Below are 9,919 nucleotides of genomic sequence, written 5' to 3' on the forward strand. Positions count from 1 at the left end.
TGGAATTAGCATATAAACTGGCACAGGTCAGCAGCTCTGCAGAAAGCCCTTTCCCCGGGTGTCAGCTGCAGAACCGGAGGCCCGAGAGGATGTCCAACTATCCAAGCCCCCCACTCCCGCCGCTTGCCTTTGAGGGACTGGCACACGCTCGGTTTAAACGACTCCAGGCTGTCTCCCCAAATGACAGCCTGGGAAAGGATACCTGTCCCCCGAGCAGTGCCACAGGGGAGAGGGGTCTCGTCCAGCGAGGGGAGGTGTGAGCTGAGGACGTGGGAATCTTCTCCAGATAAGCGGTCTGCCCCCAGGGATGGTTCCCCATGGGCTGCTTCTAGAGCAACGTTACCGAAAGGGGAGACCGAGAAGTGTCCACTCCCTCGCTGTCATGTCTAGTCTGGTCGGGGGCAGATATTTTATACATTTTATGGCCCTATTAGTTCTCGGTCTTTTGGAGAGGGGTGACCGGTTGATCATTAACCGTTTGCTACGTGTGGCATTCCAAATTCTGGTCCAAGATAGCTCAGTCCAGCGTGCTGATTCCGCCTACCCATTGGGCCATGGCTGGGCGGACCTGCCTTCCTGCAGCGGGCGGGGCAAATTCCCCTGATGCCAGGGGCCGGGGCCCTGGCTGTGCCCTTCCCAGCTCCCTCGGGCTCTGGCATAAATGCGTAATTGTCCTTTTTGGCAGTCCCGCTGCCCCATGAACCCTCCACCCCCCATCGTCTGCCCAAGGCTGTGAGCACCCACCCCGGGAAAGCACAAACGATCTAATTCTAGTGGTCCCACTTCTGCTCATTGCATCCTGGACCACGATGGGGCTGGGGCTCTCTTCTCAAAAGCTCAGCCTCCGGGCCTGGCCTGGGACATTGCTCTATCTTCCTTGTAGACCGTTTTCCACGTTCTCTCCCTGCAGAAAATTCCTGCCAAAGGGCAGCTTTTGTCGTGTTGAAAGTCTCCCAAATCGGCTTCTTGCATACCAAGAATCGGGCAGCCTGGGGGGGCAGTGGGTGTTAGCGGACCACACTTGTAATTAGATGCTCATTTCTTGCATTCACTGAATTTTCTAACAACCTTCCAGAGATGTCCTTTCCTCGCAGAATCCAAAGGCATTGCAAGACGTTAAAAAACGTGCTACAGTGAGCGAGGAGGTCGTGAACCACGCCAGCTCATCTGCCAACCGTACCTCCTAAGACGAGCGCCCCCATTTAGCACCCTGCTCTGCCTCCCCTCCCGGCCTTGGGCCCCCATCCCCACCTCTTCTTTTGGGGGACGCTTCTAAAGGGTGGATTTCATCACTTACCCTGGGCTTAAAACCTTTTATGTTTCCACAGAATGAAAGTCTAAGAAAAGTCTCAACTCCTGGTTTGATCGTAAACAGTCCTTCACAGCCTGCGCCTCCTTTCCCTGTCCTGTCCCCACCATGGCTCTGAGGACATCCCTGGATGCGGCATCACCATCCCTCCTCTGTTCCCACCTTGCTGAGCCAGACGCTCCATCCTGGGGAAGCCTGCTCTGATGCCTCGCCCTCCTGGCCCTTCACACCTGCAGCCCTGTGCTCACCATGCCTGAGGCTCTTTCCATGGATCTTCCTGTTATATGGGGGTCCCTGACGTTCTCCCACTTTCCTGTGAGTTTCAGGGCCAGAGTTGGCTCTGAGCACTGCTGTTGAGAAAGGGTGAGCGCATGTGTGGGACGGGGCGTGCAGGGCCCCGTCCTCAGGCTCATGGCGGAAATGGTGTGGATAGCACACACCCCCCCTCCCATGGGAGGACGACTCCAAAGGCAGTGGTGCCAGGAGCCGAGGGCGCATAGGCAGAGGTGGGCTGGGGCGGCCGAGAGCAAGGGCAAGGGAGTAGCCAGACCTGGGCTGTGTGACCTCAAGCAAGTTACCTAACCTCTCTGTGCCCAGCTTTTTCCTTGTGGAAGCAGGAGATACAGTGGCACTCCCGGAGGGGCGTGCAAGTCACTAGCCTGCCCGGCACCTGGTGAGTGCTCAGGGAATGGGGTTTGAAAGTGGTGGCCCAGGCGGTGGAGGGGGGTCGCCCAGCAGCAGGGGTGTTATAGGAAGACGTTGTTTTGCTCTTCCTTGGCCCTTATACAGGACAGGGCGGGACCTGTGTCAGGCGTGGGGTTCCCATTTGGTTCTCCTCGCCTCTTGCTGGGTGACTTGGGGCCAGAACCTGGCCCCTCTGGGCCTCTGTCCCCACTTTTCATGTGTGTGAGGGGGCTGCCTCTGAGTTCTTGGGGAGGTTCCCTAGGAGATGCCCTTGGTGATGCACCGGGGCCTTCTATGGCCCTGGGCTGGGCAGTCCCTGGGCCACTTGGTGACCGCAGCAAAATCTGCAGGCGTCACTCATGACTGCCGGCTCCTCTGGAACCAATGGCCCTGATTACTGAAGCCTCCCTACCCGGAAACACGGTCTCCATCAAGAATCAACGGTGCCAGGACAGACCCAACACATCCTTTCCTTTTGTCGGCACCAAACTGTGGTTAAGAGATAAAACACCCTAAACAAAAAGGCTCACATCAGAAGAGCCCTCAAACAGGATCTGAGGGCCCTTCCTGGTTTCCAACCTCAAAACATTACTTTTAGTTAGAAACACATGTTAATTACACATACCAAAATTCATATCTTAGTGATTTATTTTCTTCACATTCACGCTGACGGGTGGAGTGGATTTGTCACCGAGGACTCGTGTTAAAGGACAATTCTGTCAACATTCACATATTCGGCTCTCTTCAGGGGTGATTCAACTTGGGGATCCCCAGCCGCGAGACCCTGCAAGACTGTGGCATTAAAAGAAAAAAAAAAACAACAGAGCAGAGCAAAGTACTCTGTGCAAGGCCCGGCCGTAGGACGCTCCCCTCCAGGTGACACGGGACGAAGCTGGGACCAGCCCCGCCGCTCTCCACAGACTGGACCGAGGGGCAGCTGGGCAGGTAGCCACGATTTGGAGAAAATAAGAGTGCCGATCGCCTGTGTTTATGGAGTGCCCTTACCAGGAGGCCGAGCCAGGGCGTTACCTTATTCACGTACGTTGTCTTATTGAATTTAGAGGCTGCCAAACATCCCAGTCTGCCCCACAGGCCTGCTTGACACCTGTCACCTGGCGTCACAGTGAGCTGTCCCCCTGAAAAGTGACAACACGGAAGTGTCCCTGTGTGAATGATAAAGACTGTGGTTTCATGTGTGCAGTTTCCACATCTGGTGAACGAGTACCCCGAGGGTCGGCGGGTGGGTGAATTGGCCCGAGGTCATCGTTTGACTTCCAGTTTCAGAGGTGGGCTCTGAAGGCTGGGGGTGGGGGGAGGGGCTGACTCTCCAGCCTGCCCTGTAACCTTGGCCCACAAGTCCTTCCCAAATGAGGGGGGTCTCCGAGGGCCCTGCTGTGGGAACACCTTGGGGTGGGGTCCCCTCAGAGGCCCCGCCTGCCCGGGATCCCATCCGCCAGCCGGCAGCCGGGGTCCCAGGAAGAATTCTGCCTAGAGAGAGCTTTTTCCCCTTGAAGGAATAAAAAACACACACACACACACATTCCTGCGAATCAGAGGTATGCCAAGGGGAGAGGGAGGGCAGGGCCCCTTGACCGGCTGGCCGCCAGCAGCCCAGGCACATGACAGCCCCGAAAGCCGCTGGCACCAACTCAGGCTGGGCGTTTGCAGTGGGCGGCGGTGCCAGGGGCAGGAGGGTGGCCTTTCATCAGCTTGGTACCTCGGCCACGTGACAGTCCCTCCTTCAGGGCAGGTCGGTGCAGCCTAGGGCCCCGGTGCCCACACACTTGCCATTTCTGGCCGAGGGACCTGGGGGGAGGTGGCGTGAGAAAGTGAGCTGCATCACACTTGGGCAGGTACCCAAAGGCCTTTCAGTGCCTCCGCGTAACGGGAAAGGCACATTACAGCTTCTGGAGCTGGGCCGTTTCTAGCCGCCCCGAAGCGGCCCCACGGACGAGGCTCAGTTACTGTCTCCATAAAGTGGATACAAGGCCGCAGCCAAGGCTTTGGGCTTGAGTTACCTCTCGGGGCCGCACGGCTTCCTGGGCGGGCTCCCCTCCGGGACTGCGGTTTGGAGTCCTGGCCTCGATGCCCGGGCTTCCAGGGCCTGGGGCTGCTGAGGTGTGTGCTTTGGTCTTTTGGAAATAGTAGAAGAAAAGCAGTGAGCCCCCCGCCCCAACACACACACATAAAAGTTGGGAGACATAGGACTGCCCTGGGCTACAGCTGCGGACGGCTGCAGGCGTTCTGGGCCTCGCGGCCTTGTCCCTCTAACCCCTGCCACCGTCGTCACGTGGCCTCCCTTGCTTCTGTCTCTCATAAGGACACCTGCCAGCAGATTCAGGGCCTTCCAGGGTGGTCTCATCTCAAGATCCTTAACTTCATTACATCTGCTGAGACCGCTTTTCCAAATAAGGTCACGGTTACAGGTTCTGGGGTTAAGACGCAGACATACCTTTTGGGGGCCTCCGTCCAGTCACTGCTGCAGATTTTACAAATTGGTCTCGATTTCTATTTCTTTTGAAAAGGATCGGCGGACCTGGCCGATATTCCTTCACAGTGGGCGGTTGCCGGACCGCAGAAGTGCATGCCCTTTAGATGGGGCTCCTCCCCTCCGACCCTGCCTGGGGCCCCTGATCTGGTCTAACCATCCCACTTCATACCCAGGTAAACTGAGGTGGAGAAGGGGACGCAGAGGGGCCCTGGCTCAGGGGCGGGTTGCTGCCAGGCCCTGGGACAAACAGCTTGTCCAGACCCAGGATGCCGACTCCTAACCACAGGAGGTGGGTGAGCTGCAGGGGCCTCTCCTGTCCCGTGGAGCCACTGCAGGGTTCCTGTGGTGCTGTCTCTTCTCCCCGTCCCCGAGGTCAGCTGGCGTTAGGCTGGTAACCCCTCAGAATGACCAAATATGGGCCCACGTCTTTCGGGACAAGCAGCTGTTCACACTTACACTTTTTGCCTACAGAGCTGAACGATGCCCGCCTGCAGTGTTTCTTAGCTGCCTTAATTTGAGGGCTACGTGAGAGCACGTAGAAACATTTCATAAACTGGAGAGCAGCACGCAGGGGGAAGAAACTGCTATGACTGTTAATAATGATGAAATGTCTTCCTCTTGTTCGAAGCATCCTTAGAGGCTTCCATTGAGTTTACCCGGTTTTTGTGCACCTGTCATGCTTGACCTTGAGCTGGGCAATGGGTCGGGGGAGAGAGGAGTCAGGAAGGGTCTCTGCCTCTGGGCCTCTGCGGCATTAGGGGACCCTGGAGCTGGTTGGCGTGCGCTGCCCGAGAGGCAGAGGCTGCATGGGTGGGCGTGCAGGGCAGGCAGGGGCGGGGGCTCAGGGCATCGGGGGCAACGTGTGTACAGGGGCTGGGTGGGTGCTCTCACCACCCAGAAGGCTAGCCTGGGCCTGTTTGTGTGGCAGAGGGTTCCCAGCACCAAGAGAGCAAGGCTGATGCGCAGGCACTTTTTAAGCCTCTGTTTACATCCTTGCCGGCGTCCCATTGGACAAAGCAAGTCCCGGGGCCAAGCCCAGGTTCAAGAGTGGAGAAACAGAAAAAGTCAAGTTGCCATGCATGCAGGGAAGCTTGAACAAATTAGAGGTCATCACTGCCGTGATCTATCAATGAGTATGTGACTCAGTTCTGGCCAAGGAGGTCTAAGCAGAATCGGTCTTCCAGGAAGTGTCCTTAAAGGGAGCAGGCATGCCTCCCTTCCTCCCTTTCTCCATCCTACTGCTTGGAATGTGGATGTGAGAGCTGGAGCTCCTGCAGCCATCTTAGACTATGAGGATGAGAGCCACACCCTGGGGGTGGTGAATCAGTAAGCTGGAAGGAGGCTGGGATCCTGCTGACTCCTTGGAGCCTTGGACTGCCTGTCCCCGGACTTCTTTTACATGATAGGAAAGTTCTGTGTCGTCAGATTTCATCCGAATTGTTACATTTGGCAAAGGCTCCTGTCTCAGAATGTGAGGATCTGGGCAGGCTCTCAACACCCTGTGGGTGGTATAGCGGTGAGCTTGAAGCCAATGAAGAGAGCAGGTCAGGTGCTTCTAAGAGGCCCGGAAGAGCTAACCAAGGACCTCCTGGGGCAGACAGTCTGGGGGTGCGTCTGGGTCTGTGCATTAGGGGCAGGACCTAGGGAGGACTGGTGTTGAAGGCTGAGTGTCAGACGGGGAGGGTGCAGCCAGTACCGCCGTGCCCACACGGGTCTCGCCCATTTTACACCCCAGCGGCCCTCTGCAGTAGCTCTGTCATTATTCTGACTTTACTGCTGGAGTTGCTGGGGCCTTAGGCGACTCATACAAGGTCATGCCACCCAGCCAGGGAGCTAAGATTCAAAAGCACAGAGCAAGACTGCAGAACCCTGTCTCTGAGCCTCCACGACTTGGCTTCAGGTTGTGGGGGGCTGGGGCAGCCAGTCTGGAGCCACTGAACCCGCCCATTCATTCATTCATTCATTCGTTCAATCGCTCAACCACATGCACATTCATTCATTCATTTGAACGTCTCCCACAGGCCGGGCACCGCTTCTCATGCTGGGGATGGCATGAACAGGACAGACCGAGTTCTGTCCTTGTGGCTACATTCTCACGGAACCGGGGACACATCCATTAGCAAAACCCTCATAGAAGCACTCAGCCCGGCAGCAGGGCCAGGGGAGGGCAGCCTAGCTGGGAGGGTCTGGGGGTTCCCCAGGGGCAGCGTGTCCCCAGGGAAAGCACATGGGCTGGGTTTGCAACCCAGGAGCAACTTGATAGCCGTGTACTCTTGAGCAGGGGCGCTGGGTCCTCCGGGCCTCAGTTTCCTCATTTGTACAGTGGGGACACTGGTGCCTGGCTCGGTGCCGGTGTGAGGATGGGCTGGCCCTCAGGGGGGTCCCCAGTCTCGGCCTGGCTTTCTCCTTAGGGTGACACTAATTGGCTTCCAGCTGAGGGAAGAGACCAGGAAGCAGCTCTGTCTGTGTCCCTGTCGCTTTCCCAGGTCCTGTCAATGCCTGGTGAGTGGGCAGGGGTGAGAAAGGACAAGGCCAGGTGGGAAGCAGGCTGGGTGCACCGGCCACGAGGACGGCTCAGGGTCCAGCAGACACCCTCAAGGCCCCTCTGCCACAGGGCCCTCGGTCAGGGGGCCACACCCTCCCGGCCACTAGGTCCCTGGCACACCAGGCGGGGTGGGAGGGCAAGGTGGGAGCCACCTGAGCTGGTAGGGCTGCCGGGCCACTTGGGGTTTTCCAATGGCCGAGGCCCGGGTGGCTGGCTGGCATGGGGCTGCGGGGACTAGGCTGCTCGTTGGAGGGCAGCTGGCAGGAGTCCCCTCACGGCCGGAATAGCACCACGGAGGGGGTTTTGCCTCGCGTGCCCTGTGTTAGTCTCCTCGGCTGCTCTAACCAAGTTCCAACAGACATTCACTGTCTCCCAGTCCTGGAGGCTGGAATCCGAGACCCAGGTGCCGGTAGGGCTGGTACCTCCTGAGGCCTCCCTCCTCAGTGTGTAGACGGCCGTCTTCTCCCTGTGTCCTCATGGGTGTGTCTGTGTCCTGATCTCCTCTTCTTATAAGGACGCTAGTCACATAGGTTTAGGGCCCTACCCTTGGGACCCCGTTTTACCTTAATTACCTCTTTAAAAGCCCCATCTCCAAATTCAGTCATATTCTGAGGTCCTGGGTGTTAGATTCTAGCATACTAATTTGCTGGGGGGAACCCAATTCAGCCCAGAATGTGTGTTTTGGGGGGGAAGGTGTCAGGATGCAGAAAGGGAGACACTTGCTCTGGAAACGTGGTCTGGAAGGCCTCCACTGGCCGCTCGCAGAGTGGGCGGTGAGCTGTGTGCGGCTCCCACCACCTCCACGTGTCCAGGAACAAGAGTGCTGGCACAAGCCAGAGCCCCTCTGGGGTTGTGGGTCCCATTTAGGGAAGTAACGGGGCTAAAGCTAAGAGCAGAGGATTTCTCAAGTAGCATTATGCCCACTTGTGGACTCACCAGATATTCCTTGAATCCCTGCTACGTACTTCTGCCACGTGCTGTGGGCGCGCTCAGTGACCCCGTGGGGGCCAGGCCCGAGAGTGGGGCAGGCCCTGCCTGCAGGTCGGAGGGTGCACAGCGGTCCAGGCGGGGCCTCGGGAGCCACAACTCCAGGTTCAGTCCCGGGCAGCCGCTTGTTGGCTCTACATGAATGATAAATGCCTTAAGTTCCTTTGCCTTGGTTTCCTCATCTGTCCAGAGAGTCATGGTGGAGCCTCGCAGGGTTGGATGAGGGGATGTATCAAGGTCTCAGGACGTGGCCCGCCCTCAGGGAGCTCAGTGGTGAGTGACGTGGCCGTTATCCAGTCTCCAGACCCCTGTGTAATTACTTCGGGTTTTACCCAGCAAAGACATATTTCACATTTATCTTCCTGACCCTCAAAGGAACACTGTAGATGGACTGGAGGGTCTGCTCTTCCCACTGCTTTATTGGTGGGGAGATTGAGTCCTGGACAGGTGACGCGGCTGGTCCAAGGCTGTGGGGCGTCTTCTCCGGGCGGCCAGGGGCTCGACTGGGAGCACATGTGACAAGTGAAACTCAGGATTCAGACAACAGGCACACAGGTGGCTTGTCAGTGTGTGAGCGTGTGCATGTGTGTGGTTCACACGTGTGCACGCGTGTTCGTGTGTGCTTGTGTGTATGCACAAGACTGAGTGTGGGTTTGTACAGGTGTTCTCGTGCGTGTGTGAGCATGTGTGTGTCTCTTCACGCGCGTTCTGTAAATTGTAACAAGCCTTGGTGTGTGTCACGTCTACTGTTGCCACAATAGTGACGGCGGTTACTTTGCGTGCCTCGTGTGTGCCAGGTGCGTGTCAGCTCTCCTTTGGAAGCCTCTTCACGGCCCTGTGCCGTGTACACCCCACTTTTCAGATGGGACACTGAGGCTTGAGGAGGTGAAGGACCCCAGCTGGGATTCAGAGCCCTGACTCCAGAGTCTGCAGGCACTTCATCTCAGCACCTGCCTCCCCGTTGGAAGGTGGCTCTCTGGTTCAGCTGTTCCCCGCGCCCCCTCTCCCAACTCGATGGAGGAGACCTAACCCTCTCTGCAGATTTACTCTCCCACGCCCTCCGCTGGCCCCGAGGGGCTCCGAGGGGCTCCGAAGTGGGTTGGTGGTCAGGTGGGTCCACGTGCCCGGTGGGTCCAGCCTGCAGGCTCCGGCTGCGTCACTTCCTCCTGCTGTAGGGCCTCGGGCGAGCTGGCCAGTTTCCACATCCATCACCTGGATCTTAAATCAGGTGGCTCTCACAAAGCCCCTACCTGGTGCCAGGCGCGCAGAGGGCACCATAATTCTTTTCTCCCTCGACTGTGGGCCCAGGGAGGTAGGAATTACTCTCCCTTTTTCCAGATGGGGATGCTGAGGCTCAGACAGGTAAGCGGCTGCCCTTGACCACAGAGCCAGGCCTTGAAGCGGGTTTCTCTGACCCCACGTTTGGTGGGCCTCGTTCTGCGGACCGATGCTGCCTCTGAGCAGCCGGCCCTCCTGGGCAGTTACAACGCTGTGTAATGAACAAAGTTCAGTTTACGTTCGAGGTTGGCCGAGCCCAGGTGGCGCTGGCTGCCGAGAGCACCGTGCAGGGCTCTGATCCCTGGCCCGCGCCCCTAGTCACCTTGGGCAGTGCCTTCCTCTCCCGGCGGGCACGCGTCCTCCGTTGTGGCAGCTCAGACCGTATCTGGCTGGGCCCGGACGGTGATGCCCGAGGGCTGGTTCCGGGCTGCTGTTTACCCCGGTTCTGCATGGAGGGTTTGACCTCACGCCCGCTCCCCACCCACCGGCCTGCTGATCCCACCTCCTCTTGGCTCCGGCTGACTCATGGCTCTGCTATGCGTCCTGCAAACATTCCGGAGCCCTCATCCTGCGGCAGGGCTCTCTGAGTTGGCGGATGACGGGGCAGCGCTCCGTACTCCGGGCA

General features: G+C 58.1%; 2 long non-coding RNA genes across 2 annotated transcripts; one reads left to right on the top strand and one right to left on the bottom strand.

Moving 5' to 3' along the window:
• The first annotated feature begins 1,006 nt into the window (after positions 1-1,006).
• LOC116757353 lies at positions 1,007-3,172 on the top strand. Its single transcript, XR_004350934.1, has 3 exons — positions 1,007-1,624; positions 1,907-1,982; positions 2,344-3,172. It is a non-coding gene; the product is annotated as an uncharacterized LOC116757353 (long non-coding RNA).
• Positions 2,624-4,275, bottom strand: LOC116757352. The gene is made up of 2 exons (XR_004350933.1): positions 4,012-4,275; positions 2,624-3,129 (listed from the first exon to the last, which is right to left on the bottom strand). It is a non-coding gene; the product is annotated as an uncharacterized LOC116757352 (long non-coding RNA).
• Between the last annotated feature and the right edge of the window lie 5,644 nt (positions 4,276-9,919).

The sequence above is a fragment of the Phocoena sinus genome, chromosome 8 (assembly GCF_008692025.1).
Source record: "Phocoena sinus isolate mPhoSin1 chromosome 8, mPhoSin1.pri, whole genome shotgun sequence".
In the NCBI taxonomy this organism is placed as follows: domain Eukaryota; kingdom Metazoa; phylum Chordata; class Mammalia; order Artiodactyla; family Phocoenidae; genus Phocoena; species Phocoena sinus.